This window comes from Euprymna scolopes, chromosome 40 (assembly GCF_053919585.1).
Source record: "Euprymna scolopes isolate OS-2025 chromosome 40, ASM5391958v1, whole genome shotgun sequence".
Lineage (NCBI taxonomy): Eukaryota > Metazoa > Mollusca > Cephalopoda > Sepiida > Sepiolidae > Euprymna > Euprymna scolopes.
Window position 1 is genome coordinate 66,508,324 of NC_136521.1, and position 27,871 is coordinate 66,536,194.

Genomic DNA, 27,871 nt, shown 5'->3' on the forward strand with positions numbered 1-27,871 from the left:
AAATGCATTAACTAATATGGCGAATTTCCTTCTGCTGAGGCTCGAAACAGGTAGAAAGTTGCAACAGGTTGCCCTATTGCGACCTCTAATATCTGGAAGCACTAATATGCGTCCAACATCTTCCACTGTCGGAATGCCAATGCAAAAATAAATAAATAAATAAACACTCCCTGTGCGGTATCCAGTCGCTTTAAATGTGAAGCAGGGTGATGGGCATAACGTGAAATCACGTTCACACGTGAATCACGCATGCCTAAGAATTAAAAGATGGCACTGCAGACGCCTAGCGATGCCGACGCTTAAAATAATTTCTCGCATCAACAAATAGCAATGAGTTGCATCTTTTATTTCTGATGAGGAAGCAGACAGATGACTAGTAAATCAATTCATCTATGGAGGAAACCAAATTTTGCTGTATCATTTGGTACGTCATATTTGTGAGAAAAACAAGTGAGAAAACTAGAGGAGGTTGGTGATCGGAGGAGGGTTGGGTTCGTTTTGGACTAAGCAAAACCGGCGACGTTTGACTTTTGCGTATATCTACTGCTGCTGCTTCTGACGGAAGTGCTTACATATGAATGACCGTTACTAACTATTTAAAGGATTGCCTCCATTGGGGCAGGGTGTGCTTAGAAGACGTTATTTATTACCGATAATAAGAGTACAGACGCACAGGTTGGTCTCCAAGCCTCGTGTTTCTTGACTCCTGGAGGTCGCGGTCTTGCAATTTTTTTTTTTTTTTTTACTTATCAAGGCCCGAAAGCCACTCAGGGATAAGGGTTATTGCGTGTACAGTAATCAATGAGATAGTATTGTAGTAGTGTTGTAGTAATCATTAGTATTGGGTTTAGATAGAGTGTCTTACTTAAGGGGGCGGTTTGTCAGGAGTTTGTTTATGTTGGACTTGAAGAAATTTCGTAGCCGTTGTCCCCGGTCTTATTCTGATCTACCTACGTTCTTTTGGTGTCGGGGAATTTTCGAATTATCATTACATGTTCTATTTATATTAAAAAAAAAAACATGTTTATCAACTTACGTCTTTTGTTCCTGTGGAGAAGCTAAAGAGCAGACTAGTGAATATTATTTCTTTCACCTGGTTGGGTAAACCATGTGACCTTCACTTTCCTATATAATTGTAAAGGAATATCTCATCCAACTACAGGAGGCTTTATAAGTCAATGGGTGGACCCGCCACTGTCACGCTTAATTTATAGACGTCAAAATATCGCCTGAACAATACAATCAACTAGTACACGTATAATAACGTAGTAAAAAACGTAAACCGTGTTTTATATTATTTGTTTTCTATTATTATGAGAAAAAAAATCATTAACTTATTAAAAAAAAAAGTAGTGATGGGTTAGTTTCTGATAGGGAATCAAAGAACAGGCTAATGAATCTTTTTGTCCATGAAGTGAAGAAAGATTATTTATTTCACTGAATGAGTACACCGCCCGGCCTTCACTTTTTATTTCTCTACATCACGATGACCACAGCATCCAACCACAAGAGGTTCCATATGCTAATGGGTAGATCCGCGTAGTTTAAAGGCGTCAAAATATCGCCTTAAGTATACAATAAACTGGTACCTTCATAATAACAACGGCATAAAAATGTAAAGGGTATATTCTATTATTACCGGTTTTATTATGAAAGAAAATTATTACCTTATAAAAGAAAGTAATTAATTAATTAATTTATTTATTTATTGCGGACTTTTATACTCATCTTTCTTGGTTGTTGTTTCACGATAAAAGTCCACAATTAATTAATAAATTAATTAATTAATTAATTAATTAATTGATTAATAAATAAAACTCACTCAATAATGAATTCCAATTAAATAATAATATCTGTACCATTCGGTACGGACCCGACCATGGAAGATCAGATAATAAATAAACGTGGATTTATAAAACCTAAAACTTAAACCTTGATCACCTTTCGGGGCCCGTGGCGCAATGGATAGAGACGTTGAATCTCTACGGTTCCAGGTGAGAATGGTCTGAACGTAGCGGTTTCGATTCTACTCAAAGCTGGCCAGAGGCTTACTTGGCCAAAACGTGGTGAAACAACAACAACTATGGATGGCAGTAATTGCTGAGAAGTTAGGAGATCCGGAGTTCCTATCCCGTCGCGGTTACTACCTGACGAAGGCCAGAGGAATAGTTGGTCGAAACGTCGTGAAAACAACAACTAATAAAGATGAGGATAATAGTCCGCAATAAATAAATTAATAAATAATACTCATCTCAATAATGAATTCCAAATAAATAATATATAAAAGAGAGTAGTTGCGTCTTTTATTTTGCGGGGGGGGGGGGCAAGAGATCTGACTAGTAAATCTATTTGTCTGGACTTTCCTGCAGCATTATAAAGGAATATCTCATCTAGCTACAAGAGGTTCTATATGTCAATGGGTATTCAAGCCGCTGCCACAATTTTGAAACAGCATTTTCGTCATTAAAGGTTCAGATTGAATGTTGCTGTTTGTTAGTTGGAATGAGCCTCGTTTTTACTTAACTGGGTTTTTTTTTTTAAAGTGAATAACCAAGTCACAGGCAGTAAAGTATGAACTATAGGAAGGATGAAGAACTGCCTTGATGCCCATCTTGGTCAAATAGCCTGTGACAAGGATGGAGTTGTGGACTACACCCTTGGGACAAATTTGCGCAAATCTTCTGCATCTTAAATCGTTTACGGTCGTCCATTTTGAAGTGTTCTTCCATTCATAGAAAAAAAAAAAAAAACATCACAAACGTTTGTGTTATCGCCTCCCAGGATTGATTTTAGGAGAAATAGCGTTCGTTAAGCTGGTCATTTATCATGGGGGAGTGGTTCTGTTAAAAAAAAAGAAAAGAAACGTAAATTAGACAGAATGCAGTAAATATACGAGATGTAATATTATTTGCATCTGAAAAAAAAAGTCATGTTAGTTTTTGCTTTGTGCGCCTTTTCCACTTAGTCTGACCCCGGGGAGAAGGTAAAGGACCCTCACTGAGCTAAAAGAATGAAAAATAAAACGTTAAGGAGTAGAAAAACATTAAAGAACCAAAAGCAAACGAAATCAACTAATTGGGGAAAAAAATTCTGGATTTTTGAGACGAGGAGTTTTTCGTATTATTTGGATTTATAGGATTACTGTTTTTATCTTAAATGTCTTTTCACAACGTTTCGGTCGATATAACGTCCGACCTTCTTCAAGTGTCTTACACATATATCTTACTGATATGTGGGGTATGTCTCTGTCTAATCTGGGAATTTAAACGGAATTTCAAACTTAACCCTTTATTTATTTCCCGGGGGTGGGGGGGTAGTCAGCCATTTGCAATTGTATTTTTCGTTGCGTCCACACTGAGAATTAAACCTTCACTCGTCAGAGGAATATCACTTTTACAGTTGATTTTTACAAGTATTTTAACCACTGCGCCACGGATCCTTGCGGACAGTTCTAGCACGAATTTTGGGAGCCTTAAACCTATTTTATTTCTAATTGTAAATATCAACAATTACTAAGTATTATATATATATATATACTTCAGAATAAAATCAACTGGTATGGAAACCTCGCTGACTTTAGCAAATAAGGTGTAAACCATTATAATTATTTGCTAAGATTTTCTCCTCTGAAGAGATGGTAGACATCGAAATCCTGTAGGATAAGGAGTTAAAATATTTCAAATGTATTTTTTGTCTTACATAGAATAATAAAAATCTTTGGATTTGAAATTGAAACATTTCACGTCATAAATTTTTAAATTCACTATGTTGTTATTCATAAATATATATATATATATATATATATATATATATATATATATATATTTATATATATATATATATTTATATATATATATATATTTATATATATATATATATATATATATATATATATATATATATATATATATATATATATATATATATACGTCCGTGCGTATTCAGAAAGGTGCAGCTGAAATTATACTTATGTTTTCTACAACTGGCTGATAATTTATACAATTATTATACATTTATACAACGGACTAATCTGAATTAGCATATCAACAAGTACGAGAGTAGTGCAAATACAGCCGGGCCGTTCCCCGTATACATTACAAGCCAGTTACCTAACTTGTAACTACATATTTATCAAACCTTTGATCATCAGAATAAGACATGATCGAGCTTAATCCCAAGAGGCACACTCTCTCAGGTAGTATTATCCTTCCTTAAGAATATAGTTTGTTTATTGCTGGTCGCCAGAAGCGCCCCCGTCGGAGAATGTCTCGGCTATTTTTGTACCCGACCAAAGTGCAATCTTAGACCATTTATTTCTCCCTCGTCTACACTTTTACTCTTTTTTATAACAAACAAGGTATATTGGCACTTGGAACTTGGGGGCAAACTATTCGGGATCATGTCTAACAAGGGACTGTGGGGAGTTGAGCAGCGAGATGTCTGTCCACAATATATTTAAACTAGTGATGGGACGGTTCCAATATTTTTCCTGATTCCGATACAATTACAGATTCCGTGCTAAATTCCCGATTCCGATACAATTCCCGATTCCGATACTTTATAACTCTTTAATTATTTAACTATAAGATTGTTATTTCCCTAATTTTCGTAAAAAACACATCTTAAATATGCAGAAATTTTCCTAAACGTCAAAATGTACTTGTGGAGGATGATCTATCGATTTTAGCCTTTCTGGTAATTTAAAATCAATAAATATTTATTATTTTATCATTATTACCAGCAATGGAAGATTTTGGTTAAAACAAAATCAAATAAAAAAGACAATTAAAAGAATCGTTTTTGGCATCGGAACATAGGCATTAATTTTTCCGATTCTGATACCGATTCTGATACCCCTAAATCTTTTGATTTTTCTGATTCCCAATTCCAATTCCGATTAATTATCCCAACACTAATTTAAACTTCTGCAAGTTAGTACACTTAGGGAAGCAGGAAACGGGGAGGGAATTGCAAAGTCTAGAAGGCTTTCGGGATATCTAGGGACCTCTGCAGTAAAGGGCAGGGTTTTGCTGCTTATGAGGTTGGTCGAAAGTTTCTTTACACATTAATTGAACAATTTTGCAAGAATGGGCGGTAGTTCTGACTACAGCTTTTTGAATACTATGGCTGGAAGATTGTGAGAACTAGTTGCCTTGCTGGCATCAAGGTTCTTGATGAGTGTGGCAACATCACGAACAGATATGCGGATTTTGCTCAGATTATTTTAGGTCTTGGGAGAAAATCCTGGACGTAGGTGGCCATGATCTCATAGGGTTGAATTTGACGCAAAGTTCTTGGCAAAGAGTTTGGCTTTGTCAGAAGCTAGCGAAATCACGCCAGGCTTATTGATGATGGTCGGAATAGAATATTCTTTGTTGTTTGCCAAAAGTCATGTTAACCAAGCCTCTGTTCTTCTACTTTGCATCTGATGGATTGAGCATATGATGTTCTCGCGTTTTCTTTTGCAGTGATGGCTGGCAGTCCTAAAAGCGGCTTTGCTTCAAAATATCGATTACATTTAAAGCAATTGAAGTAATGAATCGGGGTTGTACCATGGCATACAGTTCGGTTTCTGTGGAAACCTTTTAGTGGTCTATGCTGATGCTAAACCAATCAGATGCTATAGCGGATGCAATCTGTTTAAACATAGAGCGTAAGGGGGATTCCGATATGAACGTTTAGAAACGGTCCCAGTCAACCATTGAGTATCGATATTAGTGATGGGACGATTTCAATATTTTTCCCAATTCCGATACAATTACTGATTCCGTACTAAATTCCTGATTCTGATACAATTATTGTGATCCTTCATAAATCTCTAAATATTTAATTATAAAAATTGTTATTTTGTCCCGATTACCGTAAAAACACATCTTAAATGTGCAGATATTTTCTCAAACTTAAAAACACTTGTGAGGGAGTGATCTAGTGATTTTAGTCTTGCTGGAAGTTTAAATCAATAAATATTTATTATTTTATTATTACTACAAGCAATGGAAGACGTTTTAGAAAAACAAAATCAAATAAAAAAGATAATTTAAGGAATCGGTTTTGGCATCAGAAAATAGGCCCAAATTTTCCCGATTCCGATACCCCAAAAAGCTCAGATTTTTCCGATTCCCAATTCCGATTAATCGTCCCAACACTAATCGATATATTGTTTGGGGTTTTGTTATGTTTTGCTTTTATCTTTACTGAGACAACCACGTGATCAGAGGATCCTCGTGGAGACAAAAATGAGAACGACTACAGTTTTAAGCATGTTGTCAGAAAAAGATCTAAAAGATTCGCAATTCTATGGTGTAAATAATTTTCTAGCAGAAAAAGATCTAAAAGATTCGCAAATTGTCCATTAGCATCGGTTATCCGAGTGGCTACTCTATGGTGTAAATAATTTTCTAGCACGGTAGAGAGAACCCACCTTCTTTGCAGCAGCCTTAGCAATGTCCTAACTCTTTGCCAGATGTAGTTGAAGTCTGAACAGTTAGATTTATGTTTGAAATAGCATTTTCATTAAGCTCTTTTAAGAATAGATGCTGTTCCCTTTATGGCTGCCATCTGTTTTTCGTTACAACTCGATCTTCCTGGGATTGCTTCTAAGTATTTCTGAAGATTCTTTTTTATTAGGCCCATTGCTTCTATCAGAACCGGTATAATGTTTATTTCTTTCAGAGACCATGTCATCATTTGGGACTGTGACATTAATAATGAGCACAGTTGTTTCGGGCTTGTTCCATATTACGATGTCTGGACAAACCCCTGTACAGAAAAACCTTAGGCACTCAAGAATTGTGTCTAGTAAGCAATCAAGTTCTCTCCAGTAGGCATTCATTTTTTTTTTAATTATTTTACTGCAGTTAGTTTTAAGGGCTAAAGCCCCCCCCCCCCCGGAGCTAACACTGGATTTCCTTATGATTAAGATTTATATCCAAAGGCTCTTTTAAGAATAGATACTATTCCCTTTATCTTTATGGCTGCTATTTGTATTTCATTACAGCTTGGTCTTCTAGGCATTGCTTCTAAGTATTTCTGAAGATTTTTTTTTATTAATTCACTTATTTCTATCACAACTGGTATAATGTTTATTTCTTTCAGAGACCATGTCGTTTTTAGATCATTTTTTTTAGGTCCTGATATTTTGTTATCTTTCCCCATTCAGCTCTATTAAGGTCAAAATCATTTGGGACAGTGATATCGATTGTGATTCCTTTAGCCTCCTGACATGCGTGAGAGAACTGACAACTGCCTTGATTATGGTTAGAATAACTTTATTCTTGCACATATGCAGCTGTGAAGACTGCAATACAAATAAATAAAAGCAATCGACATAAATGCAATACAAAATGTACAAAATGATGTATTTTACAAAAATAAAATGAAAATAAAATACAAAGAAAAGGAGATGGACATGACAGCGACATCAGACACATGCGATACAAAAAAGGTTTTTTTTCAAGACTTTCTTTCACATGGAATGAGAAATGTAACTGTCGAACGTATAATATATAAGAAATACTGAATATATTCTTATTAAAAACAAGGCTTACATACTACCTAATACGTGAATCATGACTTTGGATTCTTACCTCGTTGGCACTTTTAGGGGCTAAAAAAAAAAGAAATAACTGCTACTACATTTGAACTGACCGAACGATGGATGGACGACGAAGCGAATTGACCTGTTCTCTCTAGGGTCTAATTTCAGAAAGGGCTTGGCATCCTTTCTGTGATATCACTTCGCCTGGGACCGAATCGCTACCCGGAAGTAGGATCACCTATCTTATTTTGTTTTTTAAGCTATATATAACACAAATGAGTATAAATATATTTTGTTTAAACATATTTATACCACTTTTACGATATTATTCTAACTAGAACGATATTTCTCCTATCTTTTGTGACCTCATCTTAAGAGCCTATTTTACGGTGATGGATTCAGCCATGGTCTATTAGGCTTTGATATTCAGCATTAAAGGGCCAGAATACCAAACACATCTATCCTAAGAAAAGCTGAATCTGGCGGCAGCCACATCGATAATGACCACTATTCTTTCGGGCTTGTTCCATATTACAATATCTGGCTTGATGGCCTTGTCTTTTATGCATCTGCTCGCTTGTATGTCTAGGTTCCCTTTATTGATTTCGTAACATTTATTCTCATTGCTGAGACGATTGTTCTCCCTTTTTTATTTATCTAAGTAAGTTCTAGTACGGCATAATCATGTTGATAGACCGGTTTTCTTCAGATCACCGAAGTTAAGCAACGTTGAGCCTGGCCAGTACCAGATGGGTGACCATTTGGGAAGGCCAGGCGCTGTATGTACGTTCTGGGAAGGTTGGGCGTGGGACCAGCACCCTCACCCTGTAAAAAGAACTCTTTGCTACAAAAACATCTACAAAAGTTGTAGATGGCCTATGCCCCTCCGAGGGGCTCAAGGGCTGTGGATGGATGGGATGGAAGTAAGTTCTAAGAGATCAACTTGATTTCATTACGATATGGATTCATAAGGACTCTTTTAAGAATAGACTAATTTCCCTTTACGTATTTCGTAACAGCTTCGTTGTTCAGGGATTGTTTCCAATTATATTTTAAAGATTTTTTTATAAAACCAATTTCTCCTTCATAACGGGTATCATGTGTATTTCTTTCAGAGGTCATATTGTTTTTGAAATCAGCTTTATTAAGGTCATAATTATTTGGAATGGTTACATCAGTAATGAGTGTAGTTCCTTCGGGCTTGTTTCATGTTAAAATGCCTGGCTTAATGGCACTTGTCTGTTATGCGCCTGCCCACTTTTATGTCTTTGTCATAGAACCCTGTTACGGTTCCACTTGTTAACATCGGTGATGGTGCAAGCTTTCAAATGTTCGATGATCTATCAAGCTGCATCCAATAGAGAATTTATATACTTTGTTGTGGCGGACAGTGTAAAGGCTATCTGCCGATAAGGTTTGGCATCCAGACATCAGGCGGCTCAGCCTCTCAATCACTGAGTGGCAAAACCTGTGTAGCGGTCTAGGGTATAGAAGGAAATGCGTGTTCATCTCACGTTCGGGTGTCACCATTTTGTTGAGGTGGTGCAAATTAGGAATAATGAATTGAATTGAGAAAGAGACGAACTACGTGTTAAATTGAATTAAACGAACTAGGATTTATTTCATGAAGAAACAAGTGAAAGAAAAGGGTACTACACGTGTTTAGTTTGGCGTGCGTCTCTCGCTGTTTACTGGTGTGGAGGAAAGTCTATTGTCGTAGAGAGAGAAAGAGAGAAAGTTAATCCAGTTTGGTGTGCATCTCTCGCTATTAGCTGGTGAGAAGGGAAGTCTATTGTAGTATAGCGAGAGAGAGAAAATGAGGAAAAGTCAATCCAGGCCATGGAGATAGAAAACGTATAAAGTGTACATACTGTCTATTAGCTTGTGCCCCATACATAGTAGCAGGGGACGTGACGCGCACGAGCGCACGCCTCCCAAAAGGGAGGCGGCTGGTTCACCGAACCTCTCAGCTCGAGAGCTGGTCCGAAAAAGGAAGATGCTGCTTATTGCTCTTGCTTTTATAATTGTTTCCGGTGGTCTTCTGCGCATGTGTGGATTTCCTTTGAAAGGGGAAGTGACTTTGTCCATGTGTGCGTACATGTGCGCGTATATGTGCGTATATGTGTGTACCTTAGCGTGTGTGTGTATACACGTGAATGTGAGTGTATATACGTGAACGTGAATATATGTACGTGTGTGGACGTGCGCGAGTATGTTTGTGTGCGCGTATGTATATAACAAGTAATATAGCTGGAGATGTGAACGCGTGTTTTTGTGTGAGACTAGAAAAGGCTCCCACACCTGCACTGACCATTTTTTTTTTTTAACCTAAATCTTTTGTGAATAATCCGATTTTCATCTGCTGCAATAAGTCTTTGTAGCAGGTCAAGATCAGGGCTTACCTTGACCTGCTAGTGTGTGTGTTTGGCTGGATGATAAAATGACGCAATATCCGGGTATTCCGATAGCCACATTTACCGTTTTGGTTTTATATCTCAAATCGGTTTTGTTTGTTTGTTTGTTTGTTTGTTTGTTTGTTTTTTATCTTTCTTTCTTTTTCTTTTTATCTTTTTTTCTTTTTATTCTTTTTTCTTTTTTTTTCTTCAGTCGCTTTTTATTTTCCTTCCTTTTCTCTTTTTTTCTTTTTCTTTTTTTTTTTTTTTTTTTTTTTTTTTTTTTCCGGCGCTTCCTCTTTTCCCTTATGTTCATAATCTTTATCTGAAGTTTTTTTTAACTGAATTTCTTTTTTACTTAAATCTTTTGTGAGTAATCCCTGATTTTGATCTGCTACAATAAGTCTTTGTAGCAGGTCAAGATCAGGGCTTACCTTGACCTGCTAGTGTGTGTGTGTGTGTGTGTGTGTGTGTGTGTGTGTGTGTGTGTGTGTGTGTGAGAGAGAGAGAGAGAGAGAGAGAGAGAGAGAGAGAGAGAATAATAAAATGACGCAATATCCATGCGAAAATGACAAATAATAATTGTTTGGTTAAATATATTTCCGGCCGGGAAGGGAGGTGTTGATTCAAATCAAAAAATAGAAAAGAATAAAAAAAAAAATAGAAAGAAAAACAACAGGGATCAAATTTTGTTTGAATAAAAAAAAGAAACATATTTTAGAATAAATAAATACTCAATGAAAACGTGCTGTTTCTACATATTATGTATTAATTTATATACAGCATAATCGTGTTGATATGCTGGTTCTCGTCAGATCACCGAAGTTAAGCAACGTCGAGTCTGGTTAGTACCAGATGGGTGACCATTTGGGAATTCTAGGCACTGTATGAGCTCTCCGCATATCTCGGCATTTGTTTCCAGTCGTTCTGTACACACACCTACTTGCCACTGGTATTTCATCAATGTCAACTCAGGAGAGTTGTGGTTGGAGATTGCGCAACTCTTGCCACAAGAATTTCATGCGCAGGCACCCTTCAGTGGTATCCATAGTCTGTCAAAGACTGAAGGAGTCCTTTTTTTTTTCTCTTTTATGTATTAATTACATGCAAATTGATATATCCAAATTTCCAACAATTTAAGTGCTCCATTCTTAAATGCGACGATGTTTTTAAATGTATGGCTAATATCTATTGTGCAAATTTATTCTATTATATCTATAAAAGTGAAAATGCGTGTATGAGGATACTTCTAAACCTATATACTCAACAATTTTTTTATCTTGAAATTTCGTATGTAGGGTATTTAGATATGTGAAAAGCTTTTTAATCAGTTTCATCCGAAAAAAAAAGTGTTGCTAAACAGTAAAAATTGAAAAATAGTTACTTGGGGGGGGGTCATCAAATTTTTATCTGTTTGTCAACTGTTTCACGAGGTTTGAAAACACTTTTTAAATAACGTGGCAAGATGGTCTGATGGTTATCTTACTTAACTCACTGTTTTTAGGTTTTAATTTTGATCTCAACTCCAGTATATTGTTTTTACTTACAAGATTTCCAGCTATGGTATAACTGGAAATGTTTTCTCAATTATTAAATCATTTCTCTCTGATAAGAGTAGTGGTTGATGGACAGAAATCAGAAGTCCACAGTATTAATGCTGGAGTCCCCCAGGGGTCCATCCTGGGCCCAACACTCTCTCTTCCTAATCTACATCAATGATCTCTCAAAACACACACTTAAATCATTCGTTGACATCTATACTGATGACACAACTATCTATGGCAACACATCAAAGACCGTAATTGACAAAGTTCTCTCTGATTCTCTCTCCTTTGATCTTGTGCTACAATGGGGGAAGAGGTGGCTGGTTACTTTTAATGCATCCAAAACCAAGCCTCTATCTTTACATCATACACGCTCTGATCCCCATCTGGCATCAATTGAAATGGATGGCTCTCGTCTTGGGGAGGCTCTATGTTTTGACAAGCTTCTGGGCTTGACCGTTACTCCTGATCTGAAATGGAACATACATCAAATCTGTTGCCAAGGTCACTGGAAAAATGGTGGGATCCTGCTACCGTATCAGTAGATATCTCACTGCTGATGTAATTCTCTATCTATATAAAAGCCGTCCAAGGATGGAGTACTGCTGCCATATCTAAGTAGGAGCTGATAAAAACAGCCTATCCTGCCTTGACAGAGTACAAAATAGACTCTGTAGCCTAGTGGGGGATGCCCTTTTCTCTTCCCTTCAACATCTCTCCCACAGAAGAGACATTGCGAGCCTGTCTTTGTTTTATCGTTATTTCCATGGCAAGTGCTCGTCTGAACTCCAATCTCTGGTCCCCCTCACGAATTTTTCATGAGAAACACCCGTCTAGCTGAAACTACTATCAATAATTCCCGCCACTCTTTATCTGTGCCTATATCAAAACGTATATTCCATGAACAAAGCTTCTTTCTTAGAAGTGCACGCCTGTGGAACTCTGTTCTGTCTGCCTGTTTCCCACCGGAGTACAACTTGGTTGTCTTCAAGTCCAACATATACAAATTCCTGATGAACCGCTCCCTTAAGTAATCCAATTTACAAAATCTTCATTACTAACGATTACTACGATATTATCTCATTGATTACTATGCACACAATAACCATTATACTCGAGTGGCCTCTGTGCCTTGATAAGTTGTGAAAAAAAAATTATATGTTTGAATTACCAGACTGAAAATTGCTAACATTTGCCCCGTTTTAAAATACTATCTTCTAATAATAATAATATAAAGTGATGGAAACATAATTGTGGATTTCCGAATGATAAAGCACTAACCAGACCTCCACTATCATATATATATATATATATATATATATATATATATATATATATATATATATATATATATATATATATATATATATAAAGTAATGAAAACATGATTGTGGATTTATGCCTGATAGCTTACAATCTCAATAAATGTATGTACTAATCCACAATGTACTTAACGTAAGCCAATAGTTACGTGTCATCTAATTAAAAAAATTCTTGGTTTATCACCATCGCTCACTAGGAGCTTTCACACAGGCCGTCATCAGAGAATTCTCTCTGCCACCAACCTGTGATGTTTCCTGGAGTCTGAGTGACAACAAATCTCTCCAGATTTCCAGTCTTCATCACCTTTTTCAATAACATTGCAAATTACTTTTCGTTATTGCACTAGCCGTTTACCATTGATTTCTCGTTGGTATTGACCCTTGGTCATCAATGGGATTTAGGTGGCAATAAGCTTCCCCAGGATCCCAGTCCTCTTTGCGCTCGCCAAGTGGAGGTCTGGTTAGTGCTTTCTCTCTTTTCTCTTTGACCCTCCTCACTTATTTGGTGTGACACAAAAAAACTACAGTTTCAGTTTTCATGATTACATGTGTTATTTCTCTGTGTTTCTTTGTAGCAGTTTCTATATATATAGCCCCTGTGGATCATGTCTATTAGTTTCCGCATTCAAGGATTTTCCTTAATATTCCAGTCGTTTTTATTATTGTTATTCAGTGTATCTACTCAGCCATCTCCGATTCCAATCTCTCCCATTCTTCTTTTTAAAGTTTTTCAGAATTGTTCCAAGTGCTCCTATTATTATTGGTGTTATCTTAACTTTTTTTTTATCTTCTATCTTTGGCCAGTTCCGTGTATTTGCTCTGTCTCCTTGATCTTCACTCTGTAGTCTGCTGGAACGGCAAAATCTACAATCTGACAGGACTTTTCCTTCTTGTTAACTATTATTATTATTATTACTATTATTATTATTATTATTATTATTATTATTATTACTATTATTAGGTTGACAAGAAAGTTCTTGCGGTTTTCAATTTTTAAGATCAGATGAACATATCTCAGCTCAAACAAAAAATTATTGATCGAAATAAGAACCATCGGAGTCAACGCACTTTTGCCAACGCAAAAACAAGTGTATTCATGCCAGTAAATTAAAAATCTTGCGTTCTGGTGGCGATGAAGTTGCTGAAAGCGTTTTTAATATCACTGAGGTTTTTGAAGCGTGAGAATGTAGAAAGTTGTCAGGATGCTTTAAAAAGTTGTAGTCGGTAGGTGAGAGGTCTGGAGAGTATGGCGGATGAGGCAAAGTTTCGATGCCCAATTCGTTCAACTTTTGCAGGGTCGGTTTAGCAACGTACAGTCGGGCATTGTTGTGAAGGAAAATTGGGCTGTTTCTGTTGACTAATGCTGAGTGTTATTGTCTCGAAGTCTCTGAAGCATTTCAATCATTTGTTGACAGTACTTCTCTGCTATAATGGTTTCACCTGCAATAAATAAAACTGTAAGGGATGAGACCGGTCGCAGTCCACCAAACAGTCAGCGTGACCTTCTTTTGGTGCAACTCTGGTTTCAGGAAGTGGAGCTTCGTCGGCGTCTAACCACTGAGCTGAGCATCGCATGTTGTCGTAAAGTGCCTACTTTCATCGCAAGTCACGACCCAGTCAAGAAACGGGTCATTCTTGTTGCGTAAAAAAGGAGGCAAGACAACACTTTATAACGGCGTTTCTTTTGGTTGTCGTTCAATTCGTGAGGCACCAATTAATCAATTTTTTTTCTTTCGAATGTGGTCAGAAATCGTCGTACACCTTATGTCTAATTCAGAAGCAAGTTCTCGAACAGTTGTGCATTGATTAGCTTCGACTAAGGCTGTTAATTGATTTTTGTCAACATCCGATGGCCGATCACTAGCTCTTCATCTTTAAGACTCTCGTCGCCGCCATGAAATTTCTAAAACCGCTATTGTGCTGTGTGTTTAGTACTAGTTCCTGGGCCATATTTGATTATTGATATCCCGAGCTTTTTCAGCAGCTTTTCGACCTAGCTTGAATTGAAACAAGAAAATTTTATGAATTTGGTTTTTTACAATCTTGTATTCAAAGTTCTGAAAAGAAAACATAATTGTTTTAAAACGATTGTAATTTAAACAATTAGACAGAGCGAAAAACGCCCTTTAAAGTTCCATGTTATGTAAAGGTATTATAACGAAAACTTATTTGAAAATACATCATTTGAGATCAAAATTTAAAATTCTCCATAATTCGTGGCGTAACAGTTAACGCACTCGAATCCTAGAACAGTCAAGCTACGTCGATGAGATGTAGTACCTTGAAACACGTGTCCGCAGATATCACTGTTTTATAAGGAAATAATAAATATATAAATAAATAATACTTTTTATTTGTTTATGTCCCCAAAAAATAAGTTGGAGACGCTATTAACCGTTTAAATACTCAACAAAAAATTTATATATATATATATATATATAGAGAGAGAGAGAGAGAGAGAGAGAGAGAGAGACAGACAGACAGACAGACAGACAGAGAGAACTGCCGACTGTCAACACAACGGTTCAAAGTTCAATCCTGGCTTGGGAGAGATGCTAGTCTAGCAGCACTGATGAGTTGTGATACAACGAAACAGGACTGTATGTCGATGACTACAAATATATATATATATATATATATATATATATATATATATATATATATATATATATATATATATAAATTTAAAGGAGATTAGAATAATAGTCTAAAGAGCTAAGTGTATTTTAATGTAATAGTGAAATTAATAGTTTAATTAAAATACAGGAAATGCTCGTTGTAATTTAGATATATAATAAGCTCGATAGTTAAATGTCCTAGAGCTAATTCAATATTAAGTAATGTGATTTATAATTTAAAAATTTTAAAAATTTTTAAAATTTAAAAATCAAAATTTAATTAAATTAAAAATCAGTTTCATAAGAAGGAACAACAACAAAGTCAATTATCTGTACGATCGTTTCGGAAATCCGTGCTTTTTATTTGTGGTATACATGAAGTCACGTAGAACAATTTATTTTTGGTGTCTTTTCAATTCAATAGAAATCCTCCTAAATTTGCTGATGAGGAGACTGTGCTTACCAAAAAAACTATGTATAATTGTTCTACGTGACTTCATGTATACCACAAATAAAAAGCACGGATTTCCGAAACGATCGTACAGATAATTGACTTTGTTGTTGTTCCTTCTTATGAAACTGATTTTTAATTTAATTAAATTTTGATTTTTAAATTTTAAAAATTTTTTAAATTTTTAAATTATAAATCACATTACTTAATATATATATATATATATATATATATATATATATATATATAGTTTTTTTTTATCGAAAGCGGTAACCGAGGCAATATATATATATATATATATATATATATATATATATATATATATATATATATATATATATATATATATATATATAATACTTGCTTCAGCTGTTGGAATGAGGTGGTACACGCCATACATTCGTCTTAACACTATAAAATCCGGGTTTATACACTGGTCATGCGGGACATTTACGATTGTTTCATATTAGGGGGCTTTATATCCATAGCGATTAAGCCAGCTAGTGTGGATTTTAATAAGGGTTACACTTGGTGAGTGATGTTTTGGAATTTATATGTATTTATTATATTCGAAGTAAGTTAAAATTCGTTGATTTTCTTGAAATCTTTTTTTAAAGAAACCCGATTTAAAAAAACACAAATATTGCATATTTTACAATTAAACCTTTTATTCTTTTAAGATTTGGTCTTTGCTTCTTTTATTGAAAAAAGAAACACGGCTTAAATTACATTTTTTCAAGTAGCTATAAGCTTCGAAAGATAGTAAGTCTATTATTCAAGTATTTATCACGCATTTTTAATGGCGATTTCTGGCACTGTTAGTACTTGTCATCATAACCGAAATCTTCAAAACAGAACCGTTCCTAGAAATAGGTCATTTAAAGCTGGGGCAAGGGGCAGCTGGTCAAATGGTCAAACGGTAGACAAAACAGGGATTTCGGTTTCAAGAGACGGATGGTATCATGCTCTTCAAGTTGGGAGAAACAAAAGTTTTCAAATCAGGTTGTCTGGCGGGTGGGGGTGGGGGGGACGATTGTAAGACATCAAATAATGCGAGTCTGCGTTGGGTTGCATGAGACTAGGGACGGCCAATAATGTCCGAAAAAAAAGATGGGGGACAAGTTTTGAAAGCTGGTTTATCATAATTTTTTTTTTTTTTTTTTTTTGTGGGTTTCCGACTACATTTTGATTGTATTTGAAAGATTAAAACCTAAAATTAATTTAAAAAAGAAATATTTGTACACGTGAAAAAAAAAAAGTTATAACGAAAAATGTTTTCACGCCGACATTCAGAAACTGACAAGTTCAGCTAAATTTTGAAGTTAAATGAACCCATTGTAAAAATCCTTTGAAAGATAAATATTAGTTTTCTGGGTCTACTTCAAAGATAATTAGTAAAGTCAAAGGCTAAGATATTTAATTAAAATAAAAAAAAAAAACACCTTATTTGTACAAAAAAAAAAGAAGCTTAATTAGCCCCCAAGATCGAGAGATTCTGGCTTCGCTCAAACAAAACAAAAAATAGCTTAATTAGCCCCCAAAAGCGAGAGATTCTAGCTTCAATTAAGCAAAAACAAACGAAGTCGTCTAAGTGTGGATTCTCCAGAAACCTAATATGTCAGAAAGTCCAAAGGCTGTCTGAAAATGGTCAGATAGTTGGAGGAAGGTAGGGAATGCTGGTTTTCTTTTTTCCCCCAGCCGTGCATCCGTACATTCCCGTCGTGAACGTTTGTAGAATTTTTACCATGTTTTAATTTAATTATTTTTCTGTGTTCTTGCTTTTAAATAAAAATGTTTTTCAAGATTATATAAAAATTATGTTACGCTGAAAGCTACATGTTCATTCAAACAAGAAAAATATTAGAATCTTACATAAAAAAATTATGCGAAACCTGTAATCTAAAATAAAAAAGTAGAAATATTTTTTGCTATTATAATTTTTTTCGTGTGATAATATTAAATAAACAATGCTTAATTTCATGATAATATCGGTAGTTCTAAAAATTAATTTTTCTTCGAGTTATATCGAATTCATTAATCCGAACTTTATGGGTTTTTTCGTAATGCTTTTGTAAAAAAATTTATTTTTTATTTTTACGATTTACAATGCTTTATTTTCATAAAAAAGCAAAAATAAACTCATACATTTTTTTTAATACTGAAAATCATAACTTTAGTAAAAGTGTTTTTTGTTTAAAGAAAATAATATATTTCCACCAAGATTCGGTAATCTCCAAAAATAATGTTTACAAAATGTCTACGAACGTGCGTAGACATTTTGTAAACATTGTTTTTAAAAAATAAAAAATAATACTTCTATTATGTTTTAAACGACTGTAATAGTTTATTTTGGAAGTATATTTCATAAAGAAAATTGACAACCCACTTTAAAAACAGAAATTACGAGTTTTATATATTTTATTCGCAGTTTTTTGTTGGGGGTGTCAAAAATTCCGCCTAAAATTCTGATACACCTACCGGATCACGTGACTCTTCTGGCGGCCATGTTGTAAGCCCTAACGGTATTTTTGGAGATTACCCAAGATTCATATAAAAATAATGGGTTCATTATATTTCGTGATCATTATTTGATAAATACTGAAAATTTCATTAAAATTGGTTAAATTTCATTAAAATTGGTTAAATTTCTGATTCTTGATGAATTTTAAGTAAAGAAACGGGTTGAACTCTTCGTACATTTGGCGCATCGGCATTCATTTTGCACGTACTTATGTTATATTTTATTGTTTTTCGTAATTTTTGGATATGTTCATTACATCGACGTGATAAAGTAAGTACATATCATTGGTTTTTATTTGAAATTCCATATTTCGAATTTTGCAATTATAACGAAGAAGCGCCAAAATAAGCTACGCTAAGTGCCCACGTCTAAATACTCACTAGTAGTTTTTGAAAACATAACAGATTAGAAAAGGAACTTACTTACTATTTTTTGAAACTTGGATTTTGTCGTCGCTTGAGTTATTGTCGAAGAGAAGGTCGAAGTCTAACGAGTGCGTTGGGCAACAAGTGAAGTCGACTTGCCTGAACACATAAGGTCGCGATTTTTACATTTTTATTTATTTATTTGTGTGTGCCTGCGCGCGCGCGTGTGTGTGTGTGTGCGTTGGTTTGAATGCGTGATAACAACGCATTGGGCATTTTCTGTGGCGCTGAAACACGATTTCGTGCTTGCGTAAGTTGGGCGGAAGGATTGTGGCCTCGGGAAGGGGAGAGTCAGGGACATTGTTTGCGAATCAAAAGATTAGATCAAAGTAACGGCAGAAAACGAGAGAGACAGACAGCGAGAAAGAAAGAGAGAGAGAAAGGGAAAGAAAGAAAGAATGTTAACGAATAAAATATAGTGGGAGAAAGAAAGTGATATATATATATATATATATATATATATATATATATATGTTGAGACGATTAATCAAAAGCGGAATCGGGAATCAAGAAAATCGGAACTTTTCAAGGTATCGAAATCGTATAGGATAGGAAAAATGTTTACATATTTTCCGATACCAAAAACGATTCTGTTAATTTAAGTGACCGTTATAGCGTTCCAAAACAAAATTAAAACATAACGAATATTTAAATGAAACCAAAAGCGGCAATATACATTTTCTATCTCTTGAAAATGGGAGTTTCTCCCGAAAATATTTGATGAATATGCCATCTATGATCAGGTAAATAAATATTTATTGAAAACTATTGAAATATTATTATTTATTTATTTATCTTTTTTTTTTTTACATAGGCATCACCACTTATCAAGGCCAAGAGGTCACTCGAGGATAAGGCTTAAAGAGTGTATGGTAGAAATTGGACAATATAGTAATTGTTAGTAATGGAAATTCGGTCAATTTGTTAACTTATATGGAACGGCTCATAAAAAATTTGTTTACGTTAGACTTGAAGACAACAGTATTGTAGTCAGCTGGAACGACTGAATAATTCCTGCATTGGCAAGCCTTCAAACACACCTTTTATCCGATAAACAATGTCCAGCGAACTACGACATACTTCTCATTCTGTTTAATTGTTTATTATTTGGTTTGTTTTTGTTTAAAAATGAATTTTCTATTGAAAAAAAAAATGGTAGATACGTATGGATTTTAAGCTACAAACAAAATTAAAATCATCCACAGGAGTTTATTTTTACGTTCACCAATGTATATCACATGATTTTCACGTTAAAAACAACTCTATGGTTAAATATTTACTATTTTTAAAAATAATCGGAATCGGTAATTTATCGGAATCGGGAAAAAATTTGAATCATTCTATCACTAATATATATATATATATATATATATATATATATATATATATATATATATATATATATATATATGAGAGAGAGAGAATGATTATATTGCTGTAGTTTCCTACAAAAAGTTATCAATGACAATGTTGTAGTAACCCACCCATGCACAAGAGATAGACTCTTCGGAACTGTATAAATAAACCGAGAGATACCGACTCTTGGTGTGGCCTTGTGTACTTTCATAGTATGCGATCTTGGCGTTACGTACTACGACTGTTGCTCGTTTTATATTCTGTTTTGTTTCAATACAATTTACCTCTCTAACCATATCTCATATCCATATCTGTGCTTTTCTTAGTGACTCTTCCAGGCCACAACGACTTGGCGACGAGGCACTCGAATTCACGAAAGGGATATTTACAATAATGTAGCGGCGAATAACTCTAATATAGAAATGTACCGTCAACAAAAATATTCGTTTCAAAAAAACAAAAGAGGAAAAAGTCGTTTGCTGGACACCAAAACAAAAAAAAAACTGTCCAAACTGTACTTGAAAATATTTCCATTTTAAACTAAAGAGAATAAAATGGGAAGTAAGTTTTTCTCCAATTAAAAAAAAAACTGCATTTCAGAAAAAAGTAAGCCCTTTCAACGTAAAGCGGTTAACTGTTATTAGTAATATTACAACGTTGTGCCTGGGGGGAGAGGGTAAGTACTTTTCACTATTGAAAAAACTTCCTACAAGATGGAAGACATTAAAAATATCCAACAGAATAGGAACTGGAGTTCATGTTAAATTACTATCAGAACTTTTCAGTCACAATACGTCACTATTTCATAAACGACGGAGATGTTTTAATTTGATTAAATTATTTCCCAATACGCTGTAACAAGGTAAAAGTGTTTTACCTTTGTCAGGAAACGGGGGAGGTTAACCTTTGTTCCTGGGTAGAGTACTGGGTAGAGTACTCAGATTGGAACACGACGGTCTGGTCAATAGCGTGACCGGCCATGTGTTACATAAATGTCTTGAAACGGCACCAGATTGTAACAATAGGACATGAGAATATGAGGATTAGTTGTTTAGAGCTGAAGATGGAAGGCATACGCGGGATTTGGGTGTGGCCAGTTTCTTCATTCTCTGAGGATGACGTCTTCATATTGGAGTTCTTCTGACTGGAATCGTCTTTATGTTGCAGTTCCTCTGACTGGAATCACTGCAGGCACCGTTTCGACATTTAAGAAAGATAAACAATGCAACACAATTCGTATACATAGAAAATCTTAACTATTTATTTTACATAATATTTTACAATTAAAAAAATAACAACAATTTACAATTAATTTTGAATTATCAACCTTGAAGCTAACTACTTAACTATTGCTAACTAGTGCTAAAGGAGAGGAGGTTGCCCCCCTCTCCTTTTACGGAGAGGCAAAAAAATACACGTGTTCACCTCATGGCTTCCAAGAGAAACAGATTCGTGAAATCACATTGTGGCCGCTTTTTTTTTTTACATAGACACCACCACTTATCAAGGTCAAGAGGCCACTCGTAGCCTGTTGGAAATGATAGGTTAGGTCAATATCCCCTTATTAAACTTGCTTGATAATATTAGGTAGGTATAAAAATAATGTTAGAAATTAAGCAATCACTCTCCAATGGACATTTGTTAGGTTTTCTACAGTTACATTTTCTCTCTCCATATTTAGTTCACCTGATTCAATCCGATTATTATTCACTATTCTCTTTATTTTACCGTTATTAGAACTTATTATAGTGTTGCCTAGATTGTTTCGATTTAGGTACAGATAGGGAGTGGGGGAAATTGTTGATAGTAGTTATAGCTAGACGAGTGTTTTGTGTGAAACTTTGGCAAGGAAGGACCATAAATTGAAGTTCGGACGAGCACTTGCCATGAGATAGCGATTGAGCAGAGACAGGCTCGTGACGTCTCCTCTGTAGTAAATCAGTTGCATGGAAGAGAAAACGACATCACCTACTAGATTTCGAAGCCGGCTTTGATCTTTATCAAGGCAGAGTTTCTCTACACTAAATACCGACCTTGTGTCTAACTCGATTCTGGTGAGAAGGCAAATAAATAAGGGCCCGCGATTAAACAGAAGTGTGTGTGTGTGTGTGTGTGTGTGTGCGTGCGTGTGTGTGTGTGCGTGTGTGTGTGTGCGCATGTGTGTGGAATTGAATGCACGTTCATGAAATAGAGTGTTTACTTATGTTATGAAATATGTGTGTACGCGTATTTGCTTTCTCTTAATCTTTTAGTTAACCTCCTCCTCCTACTCCCCCTCCTCCTCCGCCGCTGCCGCCTCCTCCTCGTCCTCGTCTTCCTCCTCCTCCTCCCCCCAATGCTCTCACTCATCTTTCTCTCTTTCTCCCCTCGCGCACACGCCAATTTTTCTTTGCCGCTCATTTATAACTCTTCTTACCCCTAACCTAACTAATAACCCTTACTCTACTAATTAACATTGCCCACCTGGACAGGTGAGCAGACTTAGAGCCTCTGACCGCACCCCCCAACCTCCACCACCGACCCAACCCTGCATTCCTACAAAAAAGACCCAAGTGGGAGATCTGATTTCAATGCCCCTGCTGACATTCACTAATGGCCTTGCAAATCGACACACAATTAGTTTGAAATCAGAACGTTGAATATGAAACAACGAACCCTCTCTTTCTCTCTTTCTCGCTTTCTCGCTGTCTTTCTCTTTCACTCACTCACTCACTCACTCACTCACTCACTCACTCACTCTCTCTCTCTCTCTCTCTCTCTCTCTTTCTCTCTCTCTCTCTTTCTCTGACACACACACACACTATATATATATTATTTTTTATTATAATTATCTACTGACATGTGTTTCGTCGTCTACCGCTCATCAGTGTGGCTTAATCTAGTGAGATTCGAAATTGGGACCACGTGATAAGAAGTATATATATATATATATATATATATATATATATATATATATATATATTTAAAAATAAAAATTAAAAAATGATAAAAATATATATATATATTAAAAAATAAAAATTTTTATATATATATATATATATATATATATATATATATATATATATATATATATATATATATATGTATATATATATATATTTAAAAATAAAAATTAAAAATGATAAAAAGATTTCACATGAATGGATAGTCCGGTGAAATCTTTTTATCATTTTTCTTTTGCCTCCTGTTCGCCTTACCTCACCCTTTTTTTTAACCAAGTAAGATCTGTGACTTACTTGTAGTTTCATTAAATACTTTTATATGCAAAATCCGATCCTGCATTTTGCTAATTCCTGCCCTCTGATGAGAAGGAGAGTATTTCTTCGAAACTCCGCGGATTAAGGGCTATCCACTTATCTTGTGCTTCCTTTTTTTAAATTAAATATGCTTTTAACTCTTTTTCAAGATGTCTTTTAACATGTTTTATTAATCATTTGTTCATATAGATATATTTATATATATATATATCATTATAACACACACACACACACACACACACACATACACATACACACATATATATACCGCAGAATCAATCACATAATTATTATGTCAATTTTTGAATATTTTCAGTCCTGACTCATCAGAAGAATAAGAATTCATTAATTTTGAAAAGAAACGAAGAAAAAAAGTTGTTGCATTGTTTTTATATTGCCGCCATCTTTGATTTTTCTTGCAGAGCTATTAACGCCTTATTTACGTATTAATATTATGTGTCCATATTGATTTAATCAACATTAAAATATCTTATATGACGCGTTCGGTGAAGGAATGGCATCAGCACCACCAGACACTTTTTACTAAAAAAGAGGTTAAATGCTTTTTTTTTAATAACATTTTCACCCCAAGCAAGGCACATTGCCACTTTGATGTAGGGGGCTACTATCGCGGATATAAGCTACAGGGGTACTATCTGGGGAGTTGGGCAGCAAGATGTCGGTTCATGTTACACTTTAACGTCTGCATGTCAGTACAGTTGGGGAAGCAGGAACCCGGAAGGGAACTCCAAAGTCTAGCGGTTCTGGAGAAGAAACTACTGGAGTAGAAGGCTCTCTTACATCTAGGGATTTCAACTGTGAAGGGGTGGGATTTAGCTGCTTGTCGGGTTTGTCGGGGGTATTTACGTCGAGGGGGTACCAGTGCTTGCAGTTCTTTGGAGCATTCACTGTTAACGTACTTGTAGAACAGGCAGAGGGATGCTGCATTTCGTCAATGGGACAGAGGCTGAAGCTTAGATGACAGTTCAGGACCTATTAGATTGGCAACTCTCTTTGGAACCTTGTTTAGGAGTGAGAGACAAGCAGCAGATGCACCAGCCCAAATATGACAACAGTACTGCATACATTGGCGAATGGTGGCCTTATAGAAGTACAGGATACTTTCGGGCGTTAGTAGCTTTCTAGCACGGTAGAGAGAACCTACTTTTTCGACGCGGTCCTGGCCATGCTCTCAATGTAATTGTTCCAACTCATGTTTCCTGTGAACGTTAGGCCGAGGAGTTTAAAAGATGTACTTTCAGATAAAGAGTCTTTGGCCATTGCTATGGATGGTAGAGAAGGTTCTTTGTAGTTATTGAAGGAAACAAGTTTAGTCTTGGCAGCATTGAATGTGACCATCCATTTTTGTCCCCATTCCACTACAGATTGGAGGTCATCCTCAAGTGTTTCTGCCATTTCCTTAGATACGTGTTCATTTGTTTTCCTGTCGTGTCTGTTATAGAGCATAATCGTACTTCTTTGAGTAATTCAATGGGGTTTAATATCGTGTAAGTTTGTTTTTTTTGCAAACTTTGAACGTTTGTGCAACATACTTTTCTTCACACACACACACACACACACACACACACACACACACACACACACACACACACACACACACACACACACGGACGTATACACACATCTACGTACAGACACACACATGTTCAGCCAATGTAGGCAATCTTCCCAGGTATTACCTTCTTAGTCAGAAGAAGGTTAGTTTATTGTCGATTGTTTGGGGCGCATTAACAATTTATATATATATATATATATATATATATATATATATATATATATATATATATATAAGAGAGAGATTTGTGTTTACTATAAGGTTTTACGCAAATATTACGCAAGTATAAATCATGTAGAATATCTGCATGAATATAATTACATGTAATAGTTTACTAAAGATGATAATCTCGTAAAACAAAAAAAAACTAACAGGGAATTAATTAAAATGAATGTTTAAAAGAATATGCAAATTTGCTAGATCTTTTGCAGATGAATGCAATTCCACGACCCATATATAACAAAGTTGTATTTTCTTTTTAAATAAATAGAAAAAAGGGGTTTTAATATGAATATCAATACACAAAAAGACCTTATATATGTATATATATAAATATATATATAAGGTCTTTTTGTGTATTTTTTATGATATTGATATATATATATATATATATATATATATATATATATATATATATATATATATAACTACTTCATTTACTCACATAAAATTAATATACAAAAGTATAAATTTATGCGTAAACTTTAAGTATTTACTTCAAAAGTGCTCAATACGTAGATAGAGCTTGTTAGTAATTTATAAAATATATATGACGATTAAGCTACACTGAATATTAAGCTACACTAAATATGCGCATAAGCCTGAAGAATCCTAGAGTGGATGAAACGCGGAATATTCAGTGTAGCTTAATCGCCACATTCATTTTATATATATATATATATATATATATATATATATATATATATACATTATAGATTAGTTTATTGTCGATTTTTTTTTTGTGTGTATATATATATATATATATATATATATATATATATATATACACAAAAAAAATCGACAATAAACTAATCTTCTTCTGAGTAAGAGGGTAATGCCTGGGAAGATTGCCTACAATAACTGAACAGTTACACTACAATTCGGGACAAGATCAAAGTGTAGTATCTGTTCCGGCAGATACTGCAAGCTATGACTAGCAAAGACCAGATGTGGGGGCAACCCCACATGCCTGACCTTTAACCAGCTCCCATTTCCCACCTCTCGGGAGCTGGTCCCCTTTTTCCCTTCCCCCTCCCTTCACTCCTCACATTAAAAATTGGCCTTGTGCCTAATTTGCTCGGTGAGGGAGCAAATAAATACCATCTGTTCTTCAGATGCTGCACTTCTATTTCTTGTTCTCTTTCGGTGGAGGAGAAATCCTTCACGACTGAGACAATTTTTATTTTTGTACCTTTTCTCCACGTTAAAAAACGACCCTGGTGTCTAACTCTGTCCCGTGGGGAGGCATAGTAAATAGGTACAATACAGTCGATTCTTTCTTTCTGCATTTAAGCTAATAAAAACAAGGGAAGTAACTCAACATAATTAGCGATCTTTTCATGGTGCTCTAGGCTGAATAAAGAAGGGGTGAGAGGAGACTGCTAGTCTCTCTCTCTCTCTCTCTCTCTCTCTCTCTCTCTCTCTCTCTCTCTCTCTCGTATTGATTGGCCATCTTTTTCTCACTTTCTTTTCAAGCTTCCTATTTCAACTGCACAGCGACATCAGACAGCCAATCAAACGCTCACTTGACGATACCTGACACCCAACCAAGAGCGACAGTTTTTCATAATACCCACTAATTGAAAAGCGATGATTGACTGTAAGCTTTTTATTTATTTATTTGGCCTTTTGTTTGTTCGTTGGCGGAGACGAATTATCTCCCCTGATTTTTTCTCTTTCAAAATTTTTACTTTTAAGATCCCGAGACTTCGAATGCTTTCAACTTTTCTGAACACACGCTTTTCTTTCTTTCTTTCTTTCTTTCTTCTCCTTCTTCTTCTTCTTCTTCTTATTCTTCTTCTTCTTCTTCTTCTTTTTCTTCTTCTTCTTCTTCATCATCATCATCATCATCATTATTATTATTATTATTATTGGCTCACAGGGGGCTTTCACACACGTTATAAAGGATTACACTGTGGTGTTCTCTGGAAGCTGAGTGACAACAAGTCTCCCCAGATTTCCAGTAGTCTCCACTTCTTTCGATACCATTTGCAAATTAATTTGCTTTATCGCTACAGCCGCTTACCATTGATTTCTCGTTAGCAGTGGCCATTGGTCTCCACTGGAGTTTGAGTGGCAATAACCCCCCCCCCTTCCAAGGTACCAGTTCTCTTGGCATCTGTCCAGCGGAAGTCTGGTCAGCACTCCCTCCTCAGTCTTTCCATCCTCCTTTATTCTTCTCGACTATTTGGAATCATTCTTGTCGGGGGGGGGGGTGATTAAGTAATAGAAATGGGGATCGGGAACTTATAGAGATACAGCTTCAATGTTCTTGGTTCCATGTAACGTTTCGTGAATTGGCTTTGCAGTAGCTCCTCTCACCCGAGCATGTGGCTCATATATCTATTGGCTCACAAGGAGCTTTCACACAGGTCTTCAGAGATCTTTCCCTGAAAACAGCCTGTGGTGTTCACTGGAAGCTGAGTGACAACAAGTCTCCCCAGGTTTCCAGTACTCTCCACCTCTTTCGATAACATTTGCAAATACATTTGCATTATCACAACAGCTGCATGCCATTGATTTCTCATTGGCAGCAGCTATTGGTCTTTGCTGGGATTTGAGTGGCAATAAGCCTCCCCAAGGTCCCAGTTCTCTTCGCACTTATTCGGCTGAGGGCTTGTCAGTTCATCGGTCTTTCCTTCCTCCTGGACC

At 35.5% G+C, this 27,871-nt stretch overlaps 1 long non-coding RNA gene across 1 annotated transcript; it reads right to left on the reverse strand.

Annotated features, from left to right (window-relative positions):
- Positions 1–330: 330 nt before the first annotated feature.
- On the reverse strand, positions 331–19,107 carry LOC145265769 (uncharacterized). Its single transcript, XR_013864690.1, has 2 exons — positions 18,813–19,107; positions 331–2,840 (listed from the first exon to the last, which is right to left on the reverse strand). It is a non-coding gene; the product is annotated as an uncharacterized LOC145265769 (long non-coding RNA).
- Between the last annotated feature and the right edge of the window lie 8,764 nt (positions 19,108–27,871).